A 16,938-nucleotide genomic window follows, 5' to 3' on the forward strand; every position below is an offset into this window, starting at 1 on the left:
TTTTATCTTGAATTACTGACCAGGTGATTTTTTCCCCCTAGAGTAGATTTTCCAGTCATTCAATTCTGTCAGTTTGGTTTTCTTAAGAGTTTCTTAGATTTGGGATAGCTTTACCTTTGAGAACTTCTGGCTGGTAAACCAGGCAGAGGAAGAAGCTAGAAAAGATCCTGAAGTGATTACAGCGTCTTGAGTGATATGTAAATACAGATAACAGGGTTAGTATCCACATCATTGCCAGAAACAAGTTTTCTTTCTTTCTTTCTTCCTTTTTTTTTTAATGCCCTGGGAAGTATAAATTAGATAAGAAAATATCTTGGCCTGAAATTTTGCAGCAACTCATATTTTTAGCACCACTATCCTCTTAAATGTTAGCAGTTCAAATCCACCAGCTACTCCTTGTAAACCCTGTGGGGCAGTTCTCTGTCCTTTAGGGTTGCTGCGAGTGGGAATCGACTTGACAGCAATGGGTTTGGTTTTTGGTAATCTCTTAAAAACCTCCTTCTGGGTTTCTCCTCTTGTGTGTGCAGGTGAGAGTGGGGTAGCAAGGACCCTCCGTATTTATAGGATGAATATGAGAAAGGGCAAAAGATATGGGCGGGTAAATCAGGAGAGGAGGAAATTTTGTCTAGCTTCTGACTTTGAAAAGGTGGTGGTGATGTGGCTTGGTTGGTGTCTGAATCTTTATCAGGGTGGGTCATGGTGTTTTGAGGGTGGATCTAGTCGTAAAACTTGAGCTACACGATAATAATAAGACAGATGTGGTCATATTTTCAAACTCCACCCTCTCAATCCAATCTTTTGAATCCCATTTTTGTTATCTTTTTCTACAGTGAGCTATCTATGGATTGAACTTAATTCATAGAATGTAATTGAGTGTAGAAGGCTTGTGGGAAGTAGCAAAAGAAACGTCTTGTGTAACTTGAGCTTTCCAAGAAAGTATCAGCTAGCAACTTTATTTCTAATTAAAGATTGCAGAAGTTCATATTTCGAGCTAGTTGAGCTTTTCTTTGAGAGGTCTTTTGTAGACACCAAAGCATAATGGGATTGAACTATAACTTAAAGCTAAATTCAATGAAGGGACACATAGTCCCTGCTTTCAAAGAGTTTAGCCTACTGGGAAAGATAGTCATGTTTAAAAGTATCTACAGTGCAAGTTAGTACAAATGGAGTCATATGACAGTAACATCAATAGTGTGCAAGTGAAGAACAGAGAAAAGGAGGCTCATTCAGGATTAAGAACTGAGAAAAGTTTTTATGATGGGTGATGCATTTTAGCTGAGTCTTGAGGAAGGATTTCCTGGGTAGAATGGAGGCGTTCTGGAACAAGGGAGTATAGGCACTGAGGTATGGAAAATCTTCTTATATTTCCGCATCCCATTCATGTTTCCGTGTGTCTTGACTTTTAATTCTGAAGATGATACAGCCAACGTACACAAACTACAAAAGTGTGTTTTAACAGATTGGACCCTACATAATCAGGTACAGATTGTGCTAAGCAAAAGACAGGCTCAGTGTAGAGAGTATCATGGTAAGTTTCTTCACCAGAATGCTCCTCACTGTGCCACACTCCGCAAGATAGAGATTGCGATAAACTGAAGCAAGAATCTGGCAGCATGTGAGCACAGGAAAAGTGGGGCCAAGGGGAGATGATTATAATAACTTGTGTCCTAGTGTCTGACCCTCATACTTTATTTTACTTATACTTCCTTCTTTTTCAGACTCTGAATGGTTTACAAATCCTGCTATGTTCTTCTCTAAGTCTGAGAGCAGGAGTTGGAAATAGGTGACTATTTGCAGGATTGATCAGTAAGGGATCTCGATAGTAGCCTCTTCCCCAGTATTGCCTGAGTTTTCTCATCTCTAAAATGAGAGGTTGAACTAGGTCTGTGGTGGCAAATTCACACTGTTGCCCCAAGTGAGACTGCCGTGGATCATGAATAAGCAAAGCAAATTGATTATCGAAAAAAAAAAAAAAAAGCACAGGTGAAACTCTAAATGCAAGTCAACCTTGGCCTTGTTTCAGGGAGATATTAGGGAGTAGAAGGAACTGGAGAGAATATGCCCCATCCAAAGAGAGCCAAAATTAGTTTCAGCCAACTGTTACGTAAGAATGAGGGCCCGGTATTGCCAGTTCTTCCAATATTTCAAGAGAATCCGTAAATTCATATTTTTATGTGAAATCTTAGAGTTTTAAAACATCGGTAACTCACTCAAAATAGTTAAAAAAAAAAAAAAAAAAAAGCCAGAAACACTGAACAGGGCAAACAAACGAAGTCTAGTAGGGGCCAGATTTGGCCTGTGTCTGCCAGTTTGTGACTAGATGATTTCCAAGGTTCCTTCTGGCTTCAGACGTCTCTGAATCCATTTTATCTCTAACCCATTTCTTCTCGTTTTGCTAAAACATATTGCAGAGATCCCCATGCCCAAATTGTGACAGCTTTGGAAGAGCACTTTGGCCACTGCTGAACAATGATAGATCTACAAGACTTTTAAGGTCAGAGAATGTCCTTTTGCGATAGTCATGCTGTTGATATAATTCAGAGGGCCCAGCAGTTGGGTCCAGGGACAATTGTTGTTGTTAGGTGTCCTTGAGTCGGTTCCGACTCAGAGCGACACTATGTACAACAGAACAAAACACTACCCGCTCCTGCGCCAGCTTCACAATTGTTGGTTTAATTTCAGAACCCAGAGCTGTTTCTCTAAACATTTGCCTTCCTGTTCTTCCTTTCCACCCCAGTGTGAGATAATAAGTAGCTGGAAAATCAATTCTGGTTTCCACTTGGATAAGGTGTATTTATAGGCTTGGTGCTCAGACAAAGAAACATTCATTGTCTTTACCTTGGCAAGGTTTCACTATGTAGCCTATCCCTCTTCTTAAACATCTGGGAATGTCCTTGAATTTCAATTAGGTTAATAAGCTAATGGTTTGGCTTTTATGAATTGAGCTAGTAGAGCAGTTGAGATTTAAAACAAAAAGCATTATGGATCCAAAATATAAAAATGAAAATGAAAGAGATAGAATTGCATATGATTCTAATTCCCAATCCTCTTCAATGCCTCTGGATCCTAGGAGAACTATGCAGTGAAATCCTGTAATACAATTGTATTATTAAAGCTGGATTTCTCGGATTTGACTGGCTAGGGTGTATTCTTTGCACGTTTATGTCAGTATGCTGTCTTACAAACAAGTGGACCTAACTTAAAAGTTCAGAACAGACATTGACAATAGGAAGGAAACACGAATGACATGTCCAGAGAAATGGTATACCTTATTGTGACAGAGCTGACTGTGAAAGGACAGAGGGCTCTGAATGATGATTCGGAGTCATAGTTCGTCCTTGTACTGATCCCAGAAATGAATCAACCCTCTCTTGCACTTTAGGCGGTGTTTTCACTGTCAGTGGGTGCTTAGCATTTAAAACTAAATATGAGTCAGAGAATTATCCGATCATTAAAGACGTACTATCTGATGTTACATAGGTAAAAGGCTTGGATTTAAAAAAAAACAAAACTGATTTCTTTACTTTTACCCATGTATTTGGCTAACCTTTCATATTAAATTATGGAAGTAGACTGCAAGGTCCATGAAGGCAGGGGGCACATTTCCTTTGCTTCACATTGCTTTCTAAGTGCACTCAATTCAGTTGTGTTGAATGAAAGCTATTTGGTCAAATATTTTAATATATTAAAATATAGGGATTTAAGTAAGTAGATTTCTATTAATTCATTCATTCATTTCGTAAAGATTTGTTGAGCCTTGAGTATATGCCAGGCTTAATTCTTAGTGCTATGGATATGACATATGCTTGTGCATTAGATATGTCAAAAACAAATTACAGTACATTTTGATAAATGTTATAATAACAGGGTTGTCCAAAGTAGTGTGAGACCTTGGAGGAAGAATGTATAATCCTTGGAGAGTTTCAAGAAAGAGGATACATTTGGGCCAAATCTTGAAGGAAAAGCAAGAGGCTGTCAGGTAGGCAAGTTGGGGAAAGGTTTTACAGCTATCTCTAGATCAGGTGGGGACTGAAACGACAAAGGGACAAAGGCGTGGAGAAGGGAAAGAGCGTGGTTTATGTGCTGAATTGTGAGCAACGGCTTGGGGAGCCCAGGTCTGAGGAAAGTGCTAGAGAGATGTGGTTGGAGGCTAGATCATTATAAACCTTTAGTTGAAAACCAAAAGAATCAGGTAACTCGCTGGTATTTAAAGATCAAGATATCTGATGCCATATGAACAAAACATATGGATTTATAAAACAAAATTTTTCAGTTTCATTGATAGTAGATTGTAAGCTCCATGAGGGCAGGAAGGAGCATCCTTAAAAAGCCAGTGCTTATAGTAATAAATTAAATAAAAAACATGCACTCTGCCAAGGGATCAACTGTGAGTGGTGATTTGAAAGATTGGAAGAAGGATGTGAGATGATCAAGTCTATGGTTTAGAAAGATGGCTTTGGCAACAGCTTGGACGATGAACTATAGGAGGGAGAGACTAAAAGCAGAGGGGTGCATCAGGAGGTGGCTGTGACAGTCCAGGCATTTGCAGAGAGTATGGAGAGGAAGAGTCCAATTGTAGAGCTGTAAAGCCTGTTCCTGATTGGCATGGGAAACTGGGCAAGGAGGAGTGGGAATGGGATGAGGAGGAGGCCTCCTGCTTGGGAGTATGATAATGTCATTTTCCAGATGAAATTCAGAAGGAGGAATTATGGATGTATTGAGTTTGTGGGGCCTGAGTACATCCAGGTAAGTTTTTTTTTTTTTATTAAAATATTTTATTGTGTTTTTGATGAAAGTTTACACAGCAAATTAGCTTCCCATTTCACAACTTGTACACAGTTTATTCATTGACTTTGGTTACATTTTTCACAGTGTGTCAACTTTCTCATTATTTCCACTCTGGTTGTTTTGTTTCCAGTAATCTAGTTTCCCTGCCCCCTTGACTTCTCGTCTTTGCTTTTGATGAATGTTGACTGTTTGATCTCATAGGGATAATTTTTTAAAGGAGGACAGTACTTATGAATGATACTGTTTATTTTATGAGCCAATCTGTTATGTAGCTAAAAGATGACCTAATGGAATAGTTTTGGTTCAAGATTTAAATAAAGAGTATCACGGTGAAAGTCTCAGGAGTCCTCCAGTCTCAACCGGTCCAATAAGTCTGGGCTTTTTAGAAAATTGAGTTCTGTTCCACATTCTGTTCCCATTCTATGAGTATCCATCTGTTGTATTCCTGACCAGAATAGTCCATAATGGTAGCCGGCACCATCTAGTTCTTCAGGTCTCAGGGTAGATGAAGTCATGGTTTGGGTAGACTATTAGTTCCAAGTGAGATTTTGATGTTCAAAATTCTTAGAAATTGTTTAGAAATATGTGTCTGATATTCAGAAAAGACATCAGAGCAGGAGATGGAGTTGTAACTACTTTGCATTTCTGATGATAATTTAGTGAGGCTAGAAAGAGCTTGGGGGAGAAAGTAGATGCCGGGAGAGTGGTCTTAAATTATTTTTTCAAGAAAACATTGAAACATCAGTAACAATACCCAACATCTCTTGACATTTAGTCAATGCCAAGCACTGTGCCTAGTACTTCATAGAGATTATTTCCTATATTCCTCATAAAAGTTCTATGAGGAAGGAGTCCTTACTGCTCCTGAGAAGGTTAGCTTGCCTAAGGTTGCATGGCTAATGGTAGAGCCTCAACTTTAAATCCAGATGAAAAGACACCCAAGACCATGTTGTAGACCAGGAAATTTCAACTTTTTTGACTGTAACTGTCAGTAAAATATATTTTACAGCATGACCTTTACACAGGCACACATATAAACCCCAAAGCAAAGCTTCACAAAATAATACTTAACCCTTACTGCCATGCAGGATGTACTCTTATATATTCTATTCTAGTCTCTTTTATTCTGTTGTAAATTTCAATTAAAACGAAAGCTGTTCACAACCCTCTACTGATTTTACAACCTGTAGTGCATTGTGGATTTTGAATAACACTGTCTAGACCACTTTTAGACCACTACTTTCTATTGCCTCCCAAACTACAGTTTAACATGTGTTTCTATTAAATTCAACAAACGTTATTTGTTGAGTGCCCACTATATGCATAGATGTGAAAGAACATAAAGAATATCAGACTTGCACCTTGACCCTGGGATTTTTCAGTGTAGTGAAGAGAAAGGGAGAAAGACAAGTAGGTGGATAATTATAACGCGTGCTAGAATGGACTAAGAGGAAAAGTGAGGTATAAGCAACATATGGTTGCAGTACAGAGAAAGGAGTGGTTAATATTGCTCTAAATATGTATTGATTTAATTAGTGCTGGTCTTTGTGTGGTATGAGAATATTAAAAAAACTTATGAAATGACTAGAAATGTCTTTTGGTGAAGACTTTAAGATTACGAGCCAAAGGAGATCTGAAGATTTTATTCTAAAAGGTCTTTGAAGATTTCGAAGTATTATTATTATTACTTAGACATAAGTTTATCCAACATTTTCTCTTTTCTGGTATAAGCCCCTGAATGATGTGAGCAAATTCAGGCATATCAAGGAGAATCCATGAAAATAAATAAATAAATAAAAGGTTTAAGATCAACTTCCCAAAGTAAAAGAATGCAACCATATTGACAATTCATGAACTTGCATTAGCTGATGAGTCGAGGGTTAAAAGGAGGGAGCCTCAAACAGAATCTAGCAAAAAGCCCATGGATACTGGGGATCGAGTGAGGGATATGGATAACTATCTAGTACAGCTGTATGTAGATTAAAAAAGAGAGTGTTTGAAAGTGCTTGGCACTGTGTCTGACACATAGAAACTGTTCATAGGAAATAGTTATTAAAAGTTATTTGATGGTGTGGCTAATACTAGTACATTTAATTTTTAGAAAAGCTTCTTAACTCTACCCCTTAGGGAATTCCTAAAAGAGAATGGTATCATCATTGGAATATCAGGATATTTAAATATTTTTCTAGAGCCATGATTGAAAGGGGTAAAAAAAAAAAAAAAAAATCCATATAAATAAATAATAGCAGTCAATCTTTTCATTTTATGCTTCTGCAGCTAGGATGTACAATTAAGGTGGTCTGTCTTGCTGTAGCCCCGGTTTAGCTCAACAGCTACTCAACTGGAGTTCTTTAAAGACCTGGCCATACCACCAGAGATCCTGTTTTAATTACTCTGCTGTGGGCCCAGGTGTTGGTCATTTTTAAAGCTCCCTGCATAATTCTGTTGTTCAGCCAGGTTTGAAATCCACTGCATGCTTTTAGAATATGCCTTACCATGTGGAGATATGACTTTAAAATGGGGCACTTCGTAAGTTACCACCTTTTCTTGAGAACTGGTTTAAAGGAAGATTCTGGGACTCTTTGAAATAAGAAAGGTGTCTCCTTGAACTGGGAAAAGAGCAGAAAAGTGGAATATGAAGAAAGCAGAGACAAACTTTACTCATGCAGTGCTTAAGAGACAAAGTAGCTGATTTTTAAAAAGCCACTTGTAGCCTTTGTCAACTTTGATAATTGATTCCTACCTCCATTCTACCAGTAAGTACCCTAATAACTGTACTGCGGCAACTGGATAAAAGGGTAACTAGTAAAGTACATAGCTTTCTGATTTGAGGAGAAAGAAAGAAGGAGAGAGAGAGGGAGGGAAGGAAGAGAAGAATGGAAGGAAGGAAGGGAGAAAGAGACAGAAAGAAACTGAGTGAGAAAATGGAAGAAAGGGAATGAAAGCAAGCCTTGTTTGGACTTCAGTGCCTCTGTTTTGTCTTCTGTCTGTTGGTGACCAAAGGCCTTTGGTGACCTAGAAGCAGCCTGTCATTGTCATTGTGGTCTTTCCTCAATGCAATTTCCCTCTTCCCATATGCTGCCTTTTTTTTACTATCAGAAAATTATCCTAAGAGATGTTGAAAAATGTTCCATACCCTATTTTTTTTCTTTTTTGTGGGAAAGGAGGAGGGATGTGGTAATGAGATGGTTATGGTTGTGTGTCAGCTTGGCTGGACCATGCTTCTCAGTGATTTGGCAGTTGTGTAATGATGTATTTTGGCAGTTAGTTAGGTAATGATGTAGTTATCCTCCACGATGTAATCTGATGTGATCAGCAAATTAGTTGTAAGGGGAGTTTTCTCGGGGGTGTGGCCTGCAGTCAATATATATATGGATGTTCTGGCAAAGATTGCTTGCTTTCTTGCTTTGGATTCTGCATCTGGTTTATCATCATCGGACCCTTGTTTCTTGCGACTTGAGCCAACTACCTGCTGTACTGCCTACCGATCTTGGGATTCGTTAGCCTCCTCAGCCTATGAGCCAGCAGCCTGCCATCTTACCTGCCGATCTTGAATTCATCAGCCTCCACAGCCCATGAGCCAGCAGCCTACCATGTGACTTTCTGATCTTGGGTTCGTCAGCCCCTGCAGCTACATGAGTCAGGAGAAGCCTCCAGCCTGACACCTGACCCATGGTCTTGGGACTTGCCGGCTTCTACAACTGTGTGAGCCATTTTCTTGAAATCTCTCTCTCTCTATACACATATATATGCTTCAATGGTTTTGCTTCTCTAGAGAACCTAGCCTAAGACAGAAAAAAAAAAAAGGCAATAATATTTTGTGTGGAGGCGGGATATGTATGTGTGTTTTCAATGCAGGCGAATTTGAGGTAGCTGAAACCTAAAACCAAGTGTCTGATAAAAGAAGGAGATGTGCCAGAAGACCCTGGCATCTCCCGGACCAGCCTCCCCAAACCGAGAGATTATTTTGCTAATGTGAACAACTGACTCTGTCACCATGTTGACAGCCATGTATAATTGTCATCATTATCTCCATCGTCGTTATAGTCTTCTCAGTGTTTTCCTGCTGAGCCCTTGCCTGCTCTGTTGGGAACTGCAGAGGCTGGCTGGGGAGTATGGCTTATGCTGAGCGGGGGCCAGGGGGGACTGACTTGACATCGTCTATCAGGAAGTTCTTGGAGCTGCTCCTCCCTGTTTGCCATAGAGGAGAAGGATGGCCTTATGGGTGACTGCGTGATTCTCTAGAGGCAGCTAACCCATGCTTGGCTGTTTGGGACAACGGGAACAAGATGGGAAAACACTTTTCTCCCTCCTGGCTGGTGATGGCATGTGCTTGACCCTCCTTGGAGTTGAAAGGATAGATCTGTGTTCATTTTCCAGCCAGAGACCAGCCAGCAGGCTTTGGGGATTTGCCACATCAAAGTGTGGGATTAATAGCACTGCCACCGCCAGTGGGGACAGAGCCAAAAGTCACATGTGAAGACGGAGCAGGCAACTGTACATTTCCTTTGTTCTCCCTCTGAGCTCCAATTTGCTTGCCCCCCCAAAAAACAAACCCTTTGCCATCTAGTCAATTCAGACTCATAGTGACCATGTAGAACAGAGTAGAACTGCCCCAGAGGGTTTCCAAGGCTATAATCTTTTCGGAAGCAGGCTGCCACATCTTTCTCCCATGAAGTGGCTGGTGTGTTCGAACGACCAATCTTTTGATTAGCAACCGAGTGCTTAACCTCTGTGCCGCCAGGGCTCGGTCCAATTTGCTTAGTGATAAAAAAGAAAAAGAAAAAATCATGGTCTCCTGAGAGGTCCAACTATTTTGCTTTCTTGTTTTGTAAAGTTTTGATTCTTTAGAGAGAGGTGCTTATTTTTCTATAACCCTCTATTCATTTAGGTATTAGCATGTTAGATGTTAATTTTTTTTTAAAGAGTCGTTTGGTATACTTTCTTACATCACTCTCTCCTATGTTCATTAAAATACTTTTGCAAATCTGCAGTTAAATGAATGTATTCATTTATTCAAATTTGTATTATCAACAATGGTCCCTTCCTGCATTTTCCCAAATATTTTATAGAAAAACAAGAAAATAACTTTTGCATAGTCATCTCTCCTACAAGGATTTTTGCTTTGCTTTCTATTTGAAGCCCCAGATGCGGTGATCAGTAGAGATTTGGGGAAGTGAATAAACTTGGTCCTTTATAGACTAGACGGCAGGTTAGAGATAAAAGAACAGCCAAGTGCTAGCTGCTGTGTTTGGGTAGGTGGGCTCCCAGCATTAGTGTTTTCACTCACTCTGGTTCCCCCTCGGTCTGGCTGCCTCTTAGCCTCTTTACTCTCCTGTTTGTATCCTTCATTCACTGGAACAGAAGTTGGGACAGCTGGTCAGCAGTTGTCCTTCCATCCTGTAGAGATTTTGGATGCTGGCTACATGTTAGAATCACCAGGAAAGTTTTAAAGGCACACTAAGGGTCAGCTGTCACCCCAGAGCAGTTATATCAGAATCTCTGGCATTGGGACCTGGAGTAGGGAGTGTTTAAAGCACTCAGGTAATCCAGCGTGGTCAGAATCAAGAACCACTGTGATTGGGCAACATTTCTCAAGGTGTGTCTGTGGACAGTCTTGCTCAGAATCGCAGTGTCTCTTTAAAAATGCAGATTCTGAGATCCCTACCACTGAAAAGACTTAGACCTTAAACCTGAAATTTGAAAGGAATCCAAATTCTAATGGTCGACACCACTTTCCACTTTTGAGTTATTCCAAATTGTTTTTCTGTCAATAGCTAGTCTTGATTTAAATGTTTTAAGTAGTGGGTGGGTTAAGTATCAAGAAACCATTCAAGGAATAAAAGACCGTAGAAGCCTTGAATTCTAAATGATTCAGTAACTAGTTGCTCTAGAACTCTGGCAGAAGTAACACTAGACCTTAGAGAGTGGCTGTGAGATTTTCAGAAATCCCTTATAGTTATGAAAATAATAATAGCCAACATTTATTAAGCTTTTCTGTTATCCACCAGGCACTGAGCTTTGCACTTTAAATCCACTATTATCCCATTTTACAGATGAGAAAACAGGCTCAGAGGCATTAAGTCACTGGCTCAGAATCACATGGTAAATAGTGTAGACTGGATTGACACCTAGATACACATGTAATAACAAAGCTCAGGGTTTTAACCATTACTCAGTTCCCACCATTCAGGAACCAGAGACTACAAAAATGTTCCTTCTTCCTTGCTATCCCAACTTTATGGCAAAACTAAGAGGAGTAAACAGAGACTATCATGCAATTGAAAATACTGTGAACTTGCTTCATATCATTTTCTTGTACATCCTTCTTCCATATGTGCACAAAGCATGCACAGCTTGCCGATGTTTACTTCAGAAACCTTGAATTTACTTTCTGTTTTCATTGCTTAATTTTTTCTTTTATGATGTTTAGTCATTCCTGCACCTTAATAAAAGCTTTGCTCTCTATTATTCCTTTGTTTGGGGAGCTACAAGTGAAATAAGCCACCCAGGATCTCATGGTTTTATTGCTGTGGTGCAGACCTGTTTCCCGGTGAAGGCCTGGGTGTGTATGTGGGGTTGTGGGCGTGGGCGTAGATGGGGAAGAGAGCAAGGCCTGGGATGGAACTCACATTTATGAAGGACTGTATACAGATATTGTTGATGTTATCTCTAAATCAGGCTATATGTACAATCTTTGGAACCACGTGGTGTTTGTAGCATTATTATTTTTTTTCTTTTTAAAATCAGCTTTATTGAGGTATAATTTACATACAGTAAAATCCACCAATTTTAAATGTACAATATAGTGAGTTTTGAGAAATTGGTACAGTGGGGATTTGTATTAATTTTTTAGCAGCTTTATTAAAATACATTTTATGTACCACACAGTTTACCCATTTAAAGTATACAGTTGGATAATTTTTAGTCTATTCACAGAGTTGTGTAACCATCACCACAATCAATTTTAGAACATTTTCATCACCTCAAAAAGAAATCCTCTACCCATTAGCAGTCACTCCCCACTTTCTCCCAACCCCATTAGTCCTAACCAAAAACAAAGTCCTGCCCCGCCAAAAAAAAGCAAAAAACAAAACCCACTGCCATTGAATCCATTCTGACTCATAGCAACCATATAGGACAGAGTAGAACTGCCTCATAGGGTTCCCAAGGCTGTGAATCTTGACGGAAGCAGACTGCCATATCTTTTTCCTGCGGAGCGGCTGGTGGGTTCAAACCCCCTAACTGTTTTGGTTGGCAGCTGAATACTTTAACCACTCCACCACCAGGGCTCCTACTTGTCAGCCCTAGGCAACCACTAATCAACTTTCTGTCTATATAAAGTTGCCTATTATGGACATTTCATATAAATGAAAGCATATGATATATATATGTATTTTTTGTGACCAACTTCTTTCACTTAGCATAAGGTTTTTAAGGTTCATCCATGTTGTAGCATGTATCAGAAAGGACTAATTCCTTTCTGTATAATATTTCTTGTATGGATGTACCACATTATTTACTCATTCATCAGTTAATAGGCATTGGTTTTTTTCCACATTTTATTTTATCACATTAATTTTTAAAGTGTAAGCTTTTAATTGATACCTTAATTGTTATATCCCCACTATTATAAATTGAATTGTGTTCCCCCAAAATATGTACTGTAAATCCTAACTTCAATGCATGTGGTTGTAATCCGATTTGGGGATGAGTTTTCTACTATGTTAATGAGGCAGGATTAGTATAGGGCATGTTTTGAGTCAATCTGTTACAAGAGATAAAAGGAGCAGATGAGGCAAGCAGAGATGGGAGGAGATGTCAAGCCACACGAAGGCTGCCCAGGAGCAGAAGCTCAGAAGAGACAAGGACTTTCCTCCAGAGCTGACAGAGAAAGGATTCCCCTAGAGGCGGCACCCTGAATTCGGACTTCTACAGTCCTACTCTGTGAGAAAATAAATTTCTGATTGTTAAAGCCACTCAGTCATGAATTTCTGTTATAGCAGCACTAGATAGCTAGGACAGAATATGATAGTACTGGAAGAATGGGGTGCTGGTCTAACAGACACCTAAAATGTAGAAATGGTTTTGGAATTGGGTAATGAGTGGAGACTGGGAGATTTTTTTTTTTTTTTGGAAGAGTTTTAAGGCATCTAATAGTAAAAGCCTAGATTGCCGTGAAGAGACTGTTGGTCAGAATTATAGACGCCAGAGGCAATTCTCATGAGGGCTCAGAAGAAAGTGAGGAGAACTATAGAGAAAGTCTCTGTCTTCTTGGAGGATACATACAACACCAGCAACAGAATGGTGCTAGAAATGTGGATGTTAAACGTGCTTCCGGTGAGGCTTCAAAGAAAATGATGAATACGGGATTGGACAATGGAGGAAGGGCGATGCTTTTTATGCAGTGGCAAAGAACTTGTCAGAATGTTAAAATGTTTGTGGAAGGTAGAACTTGTAAGTGATGAATTCAGACACCTGGCTGAGGAGATTTCTAAGCAAGGTCTTAAAGGAGCCATGTGGTTTCATCTTGCTGCTTATAGTAAAATGTGAGAGCAATGGAATGGACTTAAAAATGAACTGTGCAAAATGAAAACAGAACTTAAAGATTTGGAAAATTCTGTTCTACAAACTAAGGACATGTGTCCTAGAACGTTCATCAAGGATGTGGCTACACAATATTTTGCTAAAGAGCTTAAGCCTGTGACTGATAGGTCTAACCAACCACCACAGCAGAAAATCCATCAGCTTAGACTAAAGGGAACAGAGAAAAAATGAAAGGAAAGAACGCTGTCTGCCTCTTGGAATTCTACAGGCAGGAAATAGGTCAAAAGAGCTGCGTGTGTTGTCTTCCGAGAAAAGAAAAGAACCATCCCTGGAGCAACTCTGAGATCAGCAGAACTGTTGGAAGGAGCATGGGGAGCAGGGCCTTCTCGATTTCAAAGGGTGGGGCCACGGTCTCCTGAATCGCAAAGGGTGAGGCCAAAGAGTTGGTTCTTCACGAACTCAATTTCTGAGTGTGGGGTTGCTGTTTAGGTGTGCCAGGGGGATGGGGCCACTACCCAAAGCTGAGAGAGTGGGGCTGCCGTGCTCAAGGGGCAAAAGAATAAGGCCTGCCAGGGCTAAGGGGGTGGGGTCACCACTCAGTTGGATTAGGAGAATGGGGCTGCCCAAAGCCAGGGGAGCAGAGTTGCTCTCCCAGTGGGCTTGACAGAAGGAGGTGAAGCCCAGGGCCAAGAGTCCTCCATCCAGAATTCAGAGGGCATGGGCCAACACCCAGAGTCTGGAGGGTGGGACCATTGCCCAGATGGTCTCAGAGAGCAGAGAATTATTTTCAGGGCTTGAGAGCCAATGTAATTTATTTGCTGAGTTTTGGACTTATACTTGTGCCCTGTTATCTCTTCTTTCCTTCCAGTTTCTCCCATTTGTAATGGAAATATCTACCTTGTGTCTGATCTACCATTGTATTTTGAAGGCAGATAACTTGTAATCTAGATTTCATAGGTTCACAGATGAAGAGGAATTTTGCCCCATATTTGATTAAGATGATTCAGAAGATGGGATTTAAGACTTCATGGATGATGTGATGGGGTGAATTTGTTTTGCATGTGTCAAGGACATGAATTTTGGGGGGCCAGAGGGTGGGATGTTATGGATTGAATTGTGTCCCCTCAAAATAAGTGTTGTAAATCCTAACCTCTATGCCTATGGTTATAATCCCATTTGGGAATCAGTTCTCTGTTATATGAAAGAGGTAGAATTAATATAAGGTGTATCTTTAGTCAGTATTTTACAAGAGATAAAAGGAGCAGATTAGGTAAGCAGAGATGGAGGAAGAGAGGTGCTAAGCCACATGAAGATTGCTCAGGAGGAGAAGCTCAGAAGAGACAAGGACCTTCCTCCAGAGCCAAAAAGAGAGAGAAAGCCTCCCCCTAGAGCCGGCACCCTAAATTTGAACTTCTGCCCTCCTAAACTGTGAGAAAATGAATTTCTGCTTGTTAAAGCTACCCACTTGTGGTATTTCTGTTATAGCAGTACTAGATAGTTAAGACACCCACTTTGGTTTTTTTTCTTCTTCTGCTTAATATACTGGGACCCTAAAATATGGAAGTGTCTTTGTCGTCTCTTAACTTCTGAGACAATCTGATTAAGGCCACCACAATTGGATTCACAGTTGTACTAAAACTGTTAGAGTTCACTTTTCATAGCTATTTATATTGTAGAAAATGCTTATAAAATTATAGATATGTAGAGGGTAATTTTTTTTAATATAAGAATGGCTCGATATGATTTTACAAAGAGGTTTAATAGTTTATTTAGAAGCAAGACAAACAAAAAAACCCATCACTATCGAGTCGGTTTAGACTCATAGAGACCCTATAGGACAGAGCAGAACTGCACCATAGGGTTTCCAAGGCACACCTGGTGGATTCAAACTGCCAACCTTTTGGTTAGCAGCCGTAGCTCTTAACCACTATGCAAAGGGTTTCCAGAAGCAAGACAAAAGGCAGGGGCTTCTCCTTTAAAAAGTGATTTTGATGTATGATTAAATTTATTTTTCTTTAGAAGAGAAATCATGAGCTGTGCTGATTATGAACTGTTAGCCAGAAGGAACAGAATTGAGGCAGTGAAGATAACTTTTAAAGGATCAATATTAGCGCTAACACAACCATGTTCACTAACAGATGAATCTACGAGTAGATTCTCTGTAAAGTTTATGTATTTGACCCAGAGGGAGCTTCTATTATTTTAAAGCTTTATGTTTATCCAAAATTGTTATAAAAAAATAAATTATAATTGGGCTGGCACTTTTGCAACTGATGACCACAGATGTGGCACTTTTTACCCTTCAAACACTGTAGGATGAAATTACTTAACAAATAGGAAAGTCAAAGTGGAAAAAGCGTTGGTAGAAGGCAGACTCAAGAACTAGAAAGAGAGGGTTGATTGCTTGTACATCTTAACCGCCTTTTAAATACTTTTTTTCCCATTAAATAAAATTTAATAAATTTATACTCTAAGTATGAACTTAAGTATGCTTTAAAGTGTATTTGCTTGGCTACATTTTCGTTAGAATTCACAAAGAATTATGTTTTTTTACATTGTTAGGAGAACACCCAAAGAATAACTTGTTTTACGTACATTTTGGTTATAATTTCCAAAGAATTGTTTCCCAATACCCAGAATTCCTTTACCCCAGCTGCTGTGGTACAGAATCAGTGATATATGGCTGGAAGGGCAAGGGTCGTAGTTTGGGGGAAAGTACAATATCAGTAATAGAACTGCTTTGGCAGAGCAGTCTTGTCTAGTTTATGAAATATATTTATGAAACTTATTATTATTATATGCTGTCTAGTTTATGAAACTTATTATACTGAAGTCAGAACTGAAATATAATTTACAGTAGTATTCAAAGTGTTCTTTTTTTTAACAGCTTTATTGAAAAGTAATTCATATGCCTTAAAATTCACTCATTTAAAGGGAACAGTTCAGCTGTTGTTAGTATATTCCCAGAGTTGTGCACCATGCCACAATCTAATTTTAAACTATTTTCATTACCCCCAAAATGAAACCATGTACTCTTTAGCAGTCATTCCCCATTCACACCCTTCAAACTGTTTTCCAAAGTGCTACACCATTTTCATGCCCACCAACACCATTTTCATGCCCACCAGCAGTGCATGAGGGTCCCAATTTCTCCACATCCTCATCAACACTCCTTATTAACTGTCTTTTTGGTTATAGTCACCCTAGTGGTTGTGACTGGTATCTCATTTGATTTGCATTTTCCTAGTAAGTAAGGGTGTTGAGCAATGTTTCATAGGCAGTTGGCCATTTGAATACCCTCTTCAGAGAAAAGCCTGTTCAAGCACTTTGCCCATTTATAGATAGGGTTATTTGGGTTTTATTATTGTTATTGTTGTTGAATTGTAAGAGTTCTTTATATATTCTGGATATAAGTTCCTTGTCAGATGTATGATTGGCAAACACATTCCCCCATTTTGAGTTGTCGTTTCATTTTCTTGATGGCATCCTTTGAAGCACAAAAACTTTTAATTTTGAAGAAGTCCACTTCATCTTTTTTTTTTTGCTTCTGAAAAAAAAAATTTTTTTCTTTTCTGATTTTGGCATCATATCTAAGAAGCTATT

At 39.4% G+C, this 16,938-nt stretch overlaps 1 protein-coding gene across 5 annotated transcripts in view; it reads left to right on the plus strand.

The window, feature by feature from the left end:
* The window catches only part of SLC16A9 (solute carrier family 16 member 9), a 53,943-nt gene that overhangs the window by 1,479 nt on the left and 35,526 nt on the right, over window positions 1-16,938 (plus strand). The window contains exon 2 of one of the 5 annotated variants that reach the window (XM_049855332.1): window positions 2,412-8,493. The exons of 2 other annotated variants lie outside the window; for them this stretch is intronic. The gene's annotated coding sequence lies outside the window, so the exon portion shown is untranslated. Of the gene's footprint in view, window positions 1-953; window positions 8,494-16,938 lie in introns of those variants that run through there. 2 more of the 5 variants (XM_049855330.1, XM_049855333.1) reach the window with 2 other exon arrangements.

Source organism: Elephas maximus, chromosome 16, assembly GCF_024166365.1.
Source record: "Elephas maximus indicus isolate mEleMax1 chromosome 16, mEleMax1 primary haplotype, whole genome shotgun sequence".
In the NCBI taxonomy this organism is placed as follows: Eukaryota; Metazoa; Chordata; class Mammalia; order Proboscidea; family Elephantidae; genus Elephas; species Elephas maximus.